Genomic DNA, 13,317 nt, shown 5'->3' on the forward strand with positions numbered 1-13,317 from the left:
TTAACTAATCTTATTTCTTTTAGCTAATTTTGATAACTTTCCCTCTTCTTATATGATAAATTCATCTTCTTAATGATGTCTTTTCTTTCTCCCCCCGCCCGCCCCCAGAATAAATAGAGTCCCAGGCAAGGCAGAGTTCGCTGGGGGTGCCCAAGCCGGATTCACCCACCCTTTCGGCTCCAGCCTAAGCGGGGCTACAGCTTTCGAGAGAAGAAGCAGTCTCTTCCGGGTCCTGGTGTCCCAGCGGGGTCACTGGGAGGGACTAGTGTGGTCTTGCGAGGCCCATCGCCGGCCCCCTAGGCATCCCGTTCGTCTGTGAGCAGGGAAGCGGGTGCCGCAGACTCCTCGGTTGTCCCAACCCTGCTTCTCTCCTCCCTGTCCTTCCTCTGGTAGACGGAGTGAAGCTTGTTGATTAAGAAGATTTTGTCCTCCCCCTCGTTGCTGATCTGCTCCTTGAGCAGGCGGAAGACCTTCCGCTGGCCCCGTACCACCTGGGTGAGGTAGATCACGGCCAGCAGCAGGGCCAACACCGGGAAGACGAAGAAGGTTATTTTCCACCAGGTACCAGTAGACCCAGGGTCGCCAGGAGACCTTGGGCCCGCTGCCTCCAGATGGCGCACCCACACCTGCGGGCCTCGGACACGCTGTCCAGGGTCCGGAAGGGGCTGCGGATGCTTGAGGGTTTCACCTGCCGACCGGCTGGCGTAGCAGAGGAAGACGGCGGTGCCCAGGACGGCGAGGAAGCAGGGCAGCGTGAGGAAGGCGGTGCTCACGTGCGAGGCCGGCCAGGGCCAAAGCGGCGCCTGGCAGTTGGCCAGAAGGCTGGTCCCCTTGAGTAGAAGACCAGCAGCAGCTTGATGATCTGCACCGCGGGGAGGAAGGAAGAGAAGAGCACCCCTAGCCAGGTCAGAGTCTGCCCCTAAATCAGCTCCAGAACGTTCCGGGCAATGTCATACTCAGGCTTCCGCCTCCTCTTCAGCTTCTTCTCGGAGATCATCCTCCACATCAATTCCCTGAAAAGCGTGTGCAGCAGCGCGTGAGGACAAAGTCCATCACCCGGAACCGGTACCGCTCCTGGCCCGCGAAGTCCTCCCAGCACTGGCCTTCCCCGCCCACCCTGCGGCCCAGCCAGAGGCAGCACAGTGTCCCCAGGATGGCCAGCCTGAGGATGAGGTTCCAGCAGATGGCCGCGTACAACTCCAGCACCGGAGAGTCATGCGGCTCCAGGGCGGCGAGGCCATGGCACAGGTAGGGGACCCCAGGTTGAGGAGGCCCACCACCAGGGGCAGGACCAGCAGCACGGCCTCCTGGCCAGCAGCCTCCGGATTCTGCCTCGCGAACTCCGAGAAGATGTGGATGGCCACAGCGCAGCCCAGCGCAGTCCCCAGGTACAGCAGCCAGTCGAGTCCCAGCACGGCCGCCTGCCGCAGCCTCCCGCAGATGCTCCTGGGGCTCTGCCGCAGCGGCCACTCGGCCGGCAGCTCCTTCTCCGGGTGCGAATGTTGTCTGTTGCCTTGCTGGAGGTGGAAGGCCCGCTTCTGCGTCACCTTGTGGTCCCAGGAGAAGAAGATGGTGATGGCATGGATGCAAGAGGTGCTGCCCACCCGGTAGCTCTCCCCAAAAGAGTGAGCCATGCTGTACGCCAGGGTGATGCAGGAGGTGAAGAAGCCCACAGTGAAGAGATAGGCCAGGGTCATGTTGCAGGGCAGGCTACCCACCTTGGGTGTGCACCGGCCGCCACCCAGGGTCTGCCACACAGCTGGTCCAGTGTAGCATTACTGTAGTGGCCGTAATACATGACGGTGTGGGTGAAGCAGCTTATGCCTGTGAGGAGGAGTTCCAGGCCTGTGCAGATGGCGGTAGGGCCCGGTGGAAGGTGGCCTGCGGGCCCATGATGAAGGCCACCAGCGGCAGCAGCAGGAAGGCTTTGAAGGCCAGCAGGGTTCTGAGGAAGAGGCAGTAGAGATCATGCCAGAGCCTAACTGGCCCCTGATACGCTTCAGGGCATAGCGCCAGCACCAGGCTGTGCAAGGCATATCTGAGCCAGCCGCAGCAGGAGCAGATCTTGCCATGGCCCCGCTGGCCCCTCTACTTCCCCCTCGTGTTCCGGCTCTTTTCTCGCAGGCTGCGTTTCTCGGCCAGGCTTAAGGGCATCCCTCAAAGTACGTCGTCCCACTGTGCCACCGCCAGGCCCTAGAGCTCCGTCACCAGGAGGCTCCGCTCCTCCTCCCTCTCCTCCTCCCCAGCTGTGGAGTCCAGCTCCAGGTTGTACAAGGTGGAGGCTGGGCCAGGCGGAGCACACCAAGTCCCCTAGCAGGGCCAGGCAATGGTGCGGTTGGGTGTGCTGGCCAGGATGCGGAGTGTGGCCGTGCTGTGGGTGCCCTCGGGCCCCAAGAGTGTCTGCTGGCCACTCGCTGTGGTCCCCCGCTCCCTCTGCTGCAGCTCCAGCCCCTCCTGGGCCTCCCAGCAGTTCTGCTCTTGGATGAGCTGGTGGAAGGAGTCATCGTGCATGTCACTCTCATCCTCTCATCGTAGGGACTGAACTCCTGACTGGGAGGCACCAGGGAGGAGGGAATGATGTCTTTTCTTTTTTTTTTTTTGATGGAGTCGCACTCTGTTGCCAGGCTGGAGTACAGGGGCACGATATTGGCTCACTGCAACCTCTGCCTCCAAGGGTTCAAGCCATTTTCCTGCTTCAGCTTCCTGAGTGGCTGGGACTACAGGCATGCGCCACCATGCCCAGCTAATTTTTATATTTTTAGTAAGAGACGAGGTTTCCCATGTTGGCCAGGATAATCTCGATCTCTTGACCTCGTGATCCACCTGCCTCAGCCTCCCAAAGTGCTGGGATTACAAACATGAGCCACTATGCTTGGCCAATGTCTTTTCAACAAGTGGAATTCACATTAATAAATCAAAGGAGGGAGGGAATCCTTCCCATATCATTTTATGAGACCAACATGATCCTGATACCAAAACCCGGCAGAGACTCAACAAGAAAAGAAAACTTCAGGCCAATATCCATGATGAACATAGATGCAAAAAATCTTCAATAAAATGCTGGCAAACCGATTGCAACAGCACATCAAAAAGCGTATCCATCACGATCAAGTAGGCTTCATCCCAGGGATGCAAGGCTGGTTCAACATATGCAAGTCTATAAACGTAATTCACCACATAAACAGAACCAAAGACAAAAACCACATGATTATCTCAATAGATGCAGAGAAGGCCTTCAAAAAAATTCAACAGCCCGTTATGCTAAAAACTCTCAATAAACTATGTATCAACAGAACATATCTCAAAATAATAAAAGATATTTATGACAAACCCACAGCCAATATCATACTGAATGGAGGAAGCATTCCCTTTGAAATCTGACACTAGATCAGGATGCCCTCTCTCATGACTCCTATTCAATATAGTATTGGAAGTCCTAGCTACAGCAATCAGGGAAGAAAAAGAAATGTATTCAATTAGGAAAGGAGGAAGTCAAACTGTCTTTATTTGCAGATGACATGATTGTATATTTAGAAGACCCCATCGTTTCAGCCCAAAATCTCCTTAAACTGGTAAGCAACTTCAGCAAAGTCTCAGGATACAAAATCAGTGTGCAGAAATCACAAGCATTCCTATACACCAAATAACAGACTTAAAGGGAGCCAAATCAAGAACAAGCTGCCATTCACAATTGCTACAAAGAGAATAAAATACCTAGGAATACAACTGACAAAGGATGTAAAGGACCTCTTCAACGAGAACTACAAACCACCGCTCAAGGAAATAAGAGAGGACACAAACAGATGGAGAAACATTCCATGCTTATGGTTAGGAAGAATCAATATTGTGAAAATGGCAATACTGCTGAAAGTAATTTATAGATTCAATGCTATCCCCATCAAACTACCTATGACCCTCTTCACAGAACTGGAAAAAACCACCTTAAACTTCATATGGAAACAAAAGAGAGCCCAAATAGCCAAGTCAATTCTAAACAAAAAGAATAAAGCTGGAGGCATCACACTACCTGACTTCAAACTATACTACAAGGCTACAGTAATCAAAACAGCATGATACTGGTACCAAAACAGAGATATAGACCAATGGAACAGAACAGAGGCCTTGGAGGCAATGCCACACATCTACAACCATCTGATCTTTGACAAACCTGACAAAAACAAGCAATGGGGAAAGGATTCCCTGTTTAATATGTGGTGTTGGGAAAACTGGCTAGCCATGTGCAGAAAGCAGAAACTGGATCCCTTCCTGACACCTTACACTAAAATTAACTCCAGATGGATTAAAGACTTAAACATAAAACCTAACACCATAAAAACTCTAGAAAAAAACCTAGGCAAAACCATTCAGGACATAGGCATAGGCAAGGAGTTCATGACTAAAACACCAAAAGCAATGGCAACAAAAGCCAAAATAGACAAATGGGATCTAATTAAACTCCAGAGCTTCTGTATAGCAAAAGAAGCAATCATTAGAGTGAACTGGCAACCAACAGAATGGGAAAAAATGTTTGCAATCTACCCATCTGACAAATGGCTAATATCCAGAATCTACAAAGAACTAAAACAGGTTTACAAGAAAAAAACAAGCCCATTCAAAAAAGGGCAAAGGATATGAACAGACACTTTTCAAAAGAAGACATATCTGAGGCCAACAAACATATTAAAAAATGCTCATCATCACTGGTCTTTAGAGAAATGCAAATCAAAACCACACTGAGATACCATCTCATGCCAGTTAGAATGGCGATCATTAAAAAGTCTGGAGACAACAGATGCTGGAGAGGATGTGGAGAAATAGGAACACTTTTGCACTGTTGGTGGGAGTGTAAATTAGTTTAACCATTGTGGAAGACTGTGGCGATTCCTCAAGGACCTAGAAATAGAAATTGCATTTGACCCAGCAATCCCATTACTGGGTATATATCCAAAGGATTATAAATCGTTCTATTATAAAGACACATGCACATGTATGTTCATTGAGGCACTGTTTACAATAGCAAAGACCTGGAACCAACCCAAATGCCCATCGATGATAGACTGGACAGGGAAAATGTGGCACATATACACCATGGAATACTATGCAGTCATAAAAAATGATGAGTTTGTGTCCTTTGTAGGGACATGGGTGAACCTGGAAACCATCATTCTCAGCAAACTGACACAAGAACAGAAAATCAAACACCGCATGTTCTCACTCATAGGCAGGTATTGAACAATGAGAACACATGGACACAGGGAGGGGAGCATCACACACTGGGGTCTGTTGGGGGGAAATAGGGTAGGGATAGCAGGGGGTGGGGAGTTGGGGAGGGATAACAGGACAAATGCCAGATATAGGTGATGGGGATGGAGGCAGCAAACCACATTGCCATGCATGTACCTATGCAACAATCCTGCATGTTCTTCACATGTACCCTAGAACCTAAAGTGCAATAAAATATATATAAAAATTTAAAAATGAAAAAATAAATCAAAGAGGAACACTATATAATCATCTCTCTTAATGCTAGAAAATCAAGCAATAAAATTCACTTCCCCTTTAGAAATAAAAAGAGAACCTCCTTAATATGAAAGAGGGTACCTATAATAAAACCTCCATCAAACCTCATGATTTAATGTATGAGGAATTCTTCTAAACTTTGAAAGCTTTTTTTTTTTAACACTGGTAACTAAACAGGCCAATGAAATGGGGGTACTTCTGTCACTGTCAATGCTCATCATGATATTACAGGTCTTGATCAATACAATAAGACCAGAAAAAGAAAGGAGTATAAAGATTGGAGAGGAAGAGATTTATTAACAGATTTATTCATGATGATTCACATAGAAAATCATGATAAGAATAGCTAAAATTTTTTTTTTTGAGATAGGATCTTGCTCTGTTGCCAGGCTGGAGTGCAGTGGCACAATCTCAGCTCACTGCAACCTCTGCCCCTGCCCTCCCACAGGCTCAAGCGATTCTCCCACCTCACCTTCCCAAGTAGCTGGGATCACAGGCATGTGCCACCACCCCTAGCTAATTTTTTTTTTTTTAGATGGAGTCTCGCTCTGTTGCCCAGGCTGGAGTGCAGTGCCATGATCTCAGCTCACTGCAACCTCCACCTCCTGCCTCCTGGGTTCAAGCGATTCCCCTGACTCAGCCTCCTGAGTAGCTGGGACTACAGGCGAGTGCCACCACGCCCAGCTAATTTTTGTATTTTAAGTAGAGTTGGGGTTTTACCATCTTGGCCAGGCTGGCCTTGAACTCCTGACCTCGTGATTCACCTGCCTCAGCCTCCCAAAGTGCTAGGACTACAGGTGTGAGCCACTGTGCCCAGCCTGTTTTGTATTATTTATAGAGACAGAGTTTTGCCATGTTGCCCAGGTTGATCTGGAACTCCCAGACTCAAGCAATCCACCAGCCTTGGCCTCTCAAAGTGCTGAGACTACATGCCTGAGCCACTCACACCCAGCCAAGAATAGCTAAAATTTATTGAGCACCTAATATGTGCAAATTCTGTGCAGTAAGCATTATATGTATAATGCCTTTAATGTATAATTAAATAATGCCATTTAGTCCTACTTCAAAAAAAATCTAGAAGATATGAGCAACTGTTGCTCACATCTTACAGATAGTGACAATTATTATTATTATTTGAATTGCTTTATTTGGGAAAAGTGCTTCTTACAAAAGGGCAGCTGCAAAATATAGAGAGCTCTGCAACAATTGTTTGTATTTTCATAAAGTGAAAGAATGGGTGGGATCCAAGGAATCCAAGTAGCAGGTGGACAAACCAGGAGCAGCCCTGAGTTATTTTCAGGAAACAGAGTGACAAAACACGTAGGTAAAATTTCCAATCGAGGAATTCTTCAAACAACTTAACTTTAGCTAGTCTTAGAGATTCCCAAAAGTATGACTTATTACTGCAAATCCATTACTCCACTACAATAAACACCTTAGAACAGAGTTTTGAATCATATCTGTCTATGTGAAAGCTCAGGGGTGGAATGGCACAAATACCCACAAAAACAAACACAAAAACCCAACAATAAAATGTCCCAAATGAGGACAAAGAATTCTCAGAAAGTGCCTGTACTGGAAAGTCTAGATCATAAGACATTAAATACAACTGTGCATCCAAGACTCAGTTTGTGTTAACATATGGGATAACCAGGTAGTTTTAACCTCTATGGCTAACCTTGTTTCTCTGTTTATACAAACAGAGCTAGAACTGCTATATTGACAACTACCCATATACTGCTTTGTCCTTTAAGATCTATCTGCCACACAAGTCTTAAACCACGAAACCAAGTTTTTCTACTAAGGCTAAGAATACTACATCTATGCAGGGTTGAGAAGCTTATCATACACCCACACCCCTTTCCTCAATGAGTTTCCAGAAGTGGTTCATCGGGCCCGGTATCTGCTTGATGTTCCCACTTTCTGTCTCTGTGCTCCTCTCTATGGCCATCAGGGTACATACACATTCCTGTAAAAACAGTTCCCTCCAAATGGGCAGCTACCATGTGCTTCATCAAAATACCTTCATGCCTTATTCCTCATTGCCTCCTTATATTTCTGAATGAGTTTCTGCTTCTCTTCTTTCTCCTCCACCCAGCACTCACTTGGAATGACAAAGTTATATGTGATATGGCATTCTGGGCAGGGCTTTGTGATTTTGCTCTCAATTGCTTAGCACTCCTCCACTTGCGAATGCACTTGAAACAGTAGGTGTGATTGCAGTTGGAGAGGATCCTGAAGCAGTGCTCGCTGGGGTTGGCTTTCCTGGGAGACCACCTACCTCCATGCAGATCCCACACACCATGTCCTTGCTGCGCTGCACAGCAAATGAGAGCTCCATGTCCTTTTCAATGCACAATTTTACATGCTGTGATCTCTGGGTAGCATCCATCTGATGCAGGACCTGCAGCCCACGCATGTCACATGAATCTCCATGGAGATAACACACAGTTCTCCTGATATCAGCACTCTCCCATTGCAGCATAGGGGCACAGCTGCTTCTTAGTTTCCATGGCGATTTTTTTCCTTCTGATTCTTCCTTGGTCACTGAGCCCTGCAGGTGTGTTTCAGTGCAGGAAGGCCCAGTACGGCCACAATAGGGTTGCCCAAGAACAAACTCAATAGCATTCACCCAGTCCTCTGAACCTGCTCCTACAGTTGCAAAGTTTGAATTTCTTGACTCAGCTTTACCTGTATTCATTTCAACAAGTGAGAGACTTGAAGCAGTAAGGGATGACTTTGTAGTTAGCTCTGCAGCAGCTGCTTCTTCCTGTTTCAGTGGCTTGCTATGTTCATATCTGCAGCGGTCTCCATAAATACAGTACCCTCGCTGAAAATACTTGCACACTACACCATACGGACTCTCAGAGAGGTCATGCAAGTAGCGACAGTTATCTCCTTCCTTAAACCCCATGGATACAATACCCGCAGGTGACCTGTTTAGTCCAGCCACTGACACTGCCTTCGCTGCTGCTCCTGCTCCTGATGTGGCTGTTGTTCGGGAGCTGCAGCCTCCACCATTACTGTTTATGATAGTGACAATTATTATTCCCATTTTACAATTAGTGATGCTAAGGCACAGAGAAGGTAAGAAATTCACTCAAGATCAAACCTAAACACTTTGTTTCTAGAGCCTGAAATTTCAACCACTAGCCTATATTATAACTAGCTGTCATCAACAAAATTTCGTGGCAGACAAAACAAGGTATGAAAGATATTCAAGTCCTGATGGAATAAAATTAATATGTCTTTAGAGCCGAAGGTGAAGGCATATCAGTGATTCTCAACCTTGGCTGTATATTAGAACCACCAGAGGAGATTTGAAAAATCCTGATACCTAGACTGTACCCAGGCTAATTACAGCAGAATTTTGGGAGATGGGTGGACAGGCGGCCCACATAGTTGTTAAAAACAACTACATTAAAATATCTTAAGATGGCTGGGCGTGGTGGCTCACGCCTGTAATCCCAGCACTTTGGGAGACCATAGCGGGTGGATCATCTGAGGTCAGGAGATCAAGACCAGCCTGGCCAACATGGTGAAACCCGGTCTCTACTAAAAATACAAAAATTAGCTGGGTGTGGTGGCATGCACCTGCAATCCCAGCTACTTGGGGAGCTGAGGCAGGCAATCACTTGAACCCAGGAGATGGAGGTTGCCCTGAGCCAAGAGCATTCCAGCCTGGGTGACAGAGTGATACTTCATCTCAAAAAAAAAATCTTAAGAGGCTCAGGTATCTACTCAAACTGTGGTAGAAGTTTCTATTCTTGCAACCTAAGTGAGGTTGCAAACTTTGACCAGATGAATTACAGAGGGTGTGACTTCAACCCAGAAGAAGGATGTGGACTAGAAGTCCCCTGTTGTCATGGTGACTACAAAAAGGATTCAGTGTATCCACATGTAGCTCAGGTAGAATCATTCTGGAAGCCTGCAAAGCTCAGATCCTGCTACCCAGTGTCAAATCCCTGACTGATGATGACCTTATTGTGTTAATAAATGGTCAACTCTGTAGCTTCAACTTGTTTAAGATGTCAACCTCTGCCTTCCTGACAAGGTAACTATCTCACAGCCATGAGCTGTTGAGTCAGTCACCTCATCTTGGCCCCCTGAGATGGTAACTCTATCATGGTTGTAAATTCTTGACCTAGTAATCCGAACTCCCTGGATTTGCTAGAACTCAGTGAGTGAGTGGCTTTTCAAACCTGAAAAGGCTTAGAATTAAAAACAGAGATGCTAAATAAATCAAACCTATTATGTTAATTTTGTGTTTAATAAGTTCATATGTGTGTGTGGGGGTATGGTACTTAAAGTGTAATTTTAATATAATGTGGCATATTGAAGGATCCAATAGATTAGCTTAATTTGATCAATTAGACCTGTGAGGTGTATGAAAGTTTAATTAGGGTTATAAATAGTATCGGAATATTTGACAATTAGACCTAATAGATTTACGTGTTTAATATACATAATAACTTTTAGTTGAGTACTTGGGAAGGATTTGCCTATCAGAGGTGGGACTTTTTGAGTTTTTAAAAAATTTATATTTATTTTTTTTTTTAAATTTCCTATAGGTTATTGGGATACAGGTGGTGTTTGGTTACATGAGTAAGTTCTTTAGCGGTGATTTGGGAGATTTTGGAGCACCCATCACCTGAGCAGTATATACTGCACCCTATTTGTAGTCTTTTATCCCTTGCCCCCTTCCACCCTTCTCCCTAAGTCCTCAAAGTCCATTGTGTCATTCTTATGCCTTTGCATCCTCATAGCTTAGCTCCCACATATCAGTGAGAACATACGATGTTTGGTTTTCCATTCCTGAGTTACAGTACGTAGAATAATACTCTCCAGTCTCATCCAGGTCGCTGCAAATGCTGTTCATTCATTCCTTTTTATGGGTGAGTAGTATTCCATTGCATATATATGCCACAGTTTCTTTATTTACTCACTGATTGATGGGCATTTGGGTTGGTTCCACAGTTTTGCAATTGCGAATTGTGCTGCTATAAACTTATGTGTGCAAGTATCTTTTTCGTATAATGAATTCTTTTCCTCTGGGTAGATACCCAGTAGTGGGATTGCTGGATCAAATGATAGTTCTATTTTTAATTCCTTAAGGAATCTCCACACTGTTTTCCATAGTGGTTGTATTAGTTTACATTCCCACCAGCAGTGTAGAAGTGTTCCCTGATCATCTCACCCATGCCAACATCTACTGTTTTTTGATTTTTTGCTTATGGCCATTCTTGCAGGAGTAAGGTGGTATCACATTGTGGTTTTGATTTGCATTTCCCTGATCATTAGTGATGTCGAGCATTTTTCATATGTTTGTTGACCATTTGTATATCTTCTTTTGAGAATTGTCTACTCATGTCCTTAGCCCAATTTTTGATGGGATTGTTTAGCTTTTTCTTGCTGATTTGTTTGAGTTTGTTGTAGATTCTGGATATTAGTCGACTTTTTGTCAGATGCATAGATTGTGAAGATTTTCTTCCACTCTGTGGGTTGTCTGTTTACTTTGCTGGCTGTTCCTTTTGCCATGCAAAATCTCATTAGTTTAATTAAGTCCCAGCTATTTATCTTTGTTTTTAATTGCTTTTACTTTTGGGTTCTTGGTCATGAAATCCTTGACTAAACCAATGTCTTGAAGGGTTTTTCCAATGTTATCTTCTAGAATTTTTCTAGTTTCAGATCTTATATTTAAGTTCTTAATCCATCTTGAGTTGATTTTTGTATAAGGTGAGAGATGAGGATCCAGTTTCATTCTCCTACATGTGGCTAGCCAATTATCCCAGAATCATGTGTTGAAAAGGGTGTCCTGGCCAGGTGCAGTGACTTATTCTTGTAATCCCAGCACTTTGGGAGGACAAGGTAAGTGGATCACGAGGTCAGGAGTTCGAAACTAGCCTGGCCAACATAGTGAAACCTCGTCTCTACTAAAGCTACAAAAATTAGCCAGGTGTGGTGGCAGGTGCCTGTAATCCCAAGTACTCGGGAGGCTGAGACAGGAGAATTGCTTGAACCCAGGAGGCGGAGGTTGCAATGCGCTGAGACCATGCCATTGCACTCTAGCCTGGGCAGCAGAGAGAGACTTCATCTCAGAAAGAAAGAAAGTAAGGAAGAAAGAAAGAAGGAAAGAAGGAAAGGAAGGAAGGGAAAGGGAGGAAAGGAAGGAAGGAAGGAAGGAAGGAAGGAAGGAAGGAAGGAAGGAAGGAAGGAAGGAAGGGGTATCCTTTCCCCACTTTATGTTTTTGTTTGCTTTGTCAAAGATTAGTTGGCTCTAAGTATTTGGGTTTATTTCTGGGTTCTCTATTCTGTTCCATTGGTCTATATGCCTATTTTTTATGCCACTATGCTGTTTTGGTGACTATGGCCTTATAGTATAGTTTGAAATCAGGTAGCATGATGCCTCCCAATTTGTTCTTTTTGCTCAGTTTTGCTGTGGCTATGCGGGCTCTTTTTGTAAAAGAGCTATACGAATTTTAGAATTTTTTCGTAGTTCTGTGAAGAATGATGGTGATATTTTGGTGGAAATTGCATTGAATTTGTAGATTGCTTTTGGCAGTATAGTCATTTTCACAATATTGATTCTGCCCATCCATAAGTATGTGATGTGTTTCCAGTTATTTGTGTCATCTATGATTTCTTTCAGCAGTGTTTGCAGTTTCCTTGTAGAGGTTTTTCACTTCCTTGGTTCGGTATATTCCTAAGTATTTTATTTATTGATTTATTTACTTACTTTTGCAACTATTTTAAAAGGGCTTCAGTTCTTTATTTGATTCTCTGTTTGGTCACTGTTGATGTATAGAAGAGCTACTGATTTGTGTACATTAATCTTGTATCTGGAAACTTTGCTGAATTCTTTGATCAGTTCAAGGAGCTTTCTGGAGGGGTCTTTAGGATTTTTGAGGCATACGATATCAGCAAATGGTGACAGTTTGACTTCCTCTTTACTAATTTGGAAGCCCTTTATTTCTTTCTCTTGTCTGATTGTTTTGGATAGGACTTCCAGTACTATGTTGAAGATGAGGGGTGAGAGTGAGCATCCTTGTCTTGTTCCAGTTCTCAGAGGGAATGCTTTCAACTTTTCCCCATTTAGTATTATGTTGGCTGTGGGTTTGTCATAGATGGTTTTTATTACATTGAGGTATGTCCCTTTTATGCTGATTTTGCTGAGAGTTTTCATCATAAACGAATGCTGGATTTTGTCAAATGCTTTTTCTGCATCTATTGAGATGATCATGTGATTTTTGTTTTTAATTCTGTTTATGTGGTGTATCACATTTATTGACTTGCCTATGTTAAGCCATCCCTGCATTCCTAGTATGAACCAACCTGATCATGGTGGATTATCTTTTTGATATATTGTTGGATTCAGTTAGCTAGTATTTTGTTAAGGAGTTTAGCATCTGTGTTAACCAGGGATATAGTTTTCTTTTTTGGTTATGCCCTTTCCTGGTTTTGGTATTAGTTTGATGCTGGCTTTATAGAATGAATTAGGGAGGGTCCCTCTTTATCTTGTGGAATAGTGTCAAAAGGATTGGTACCAATTTTTCTTTGAATATCTAGTAGAATTCTGTTGTGAGTCTATTTGGTTCTGGACATTTTTTTGTTGGCAACTTTCTAATTACTATTTTAATCTTGCTGCTTTTTATTGGTCTGTTTGGGGTATAAAATTTTCCTGATTTAAGCTAGGAGGGTTGTATTTTTCCAGGAATTTATCCATCTCTTCTAGGTTTTCTAGCTTCTAGAAGATCCAATGTGAAGGAATTTATTTAGGCTCCCAGACGAGGTTCTGTG

At 44.5% G+C, this 13,317-nt stretch overlaps 2 pseudogenes; both read right to left on the reverse strand.

Annotated features, from left to right (window-relative positions):
* Nucleotides 1–296: 296 nt before the first annotated feature.
* LOC105704968 (transmembrane channel-like protein 6) lies at nt 297–5,738 on the reverse strand (annotated as a pseudogene).
* Nucleotides 5,739–7,363: 1,625 nt separating this feature from the next.
* On the reverse strand, nt 7,364–9,647 carry LOC105704937 (E3 ubiquitin-protein ligase makorin-1-like; annotated as a pseudogene).
* Nucleotides 9,648–13,317: the final 3,670 nt, after the last annotated feature.

This window comes from Aotus nancymaae, unplaced genomic scaffold (genome assembly GCF_030222135.1).
Source record: "Aotus nancymaae isolate 86718 unplaced genomic scaffold, 86718_ANA_hifiasm-v0.15.2.pri h1tg000007l, whole genome shotgun sequence".
Taxonomy (NCBI): Eukaryota; Metazoa; Chordata; class Mammalia; order Primates; family Aotidae; genus Aotus; species Aotus nancymaae.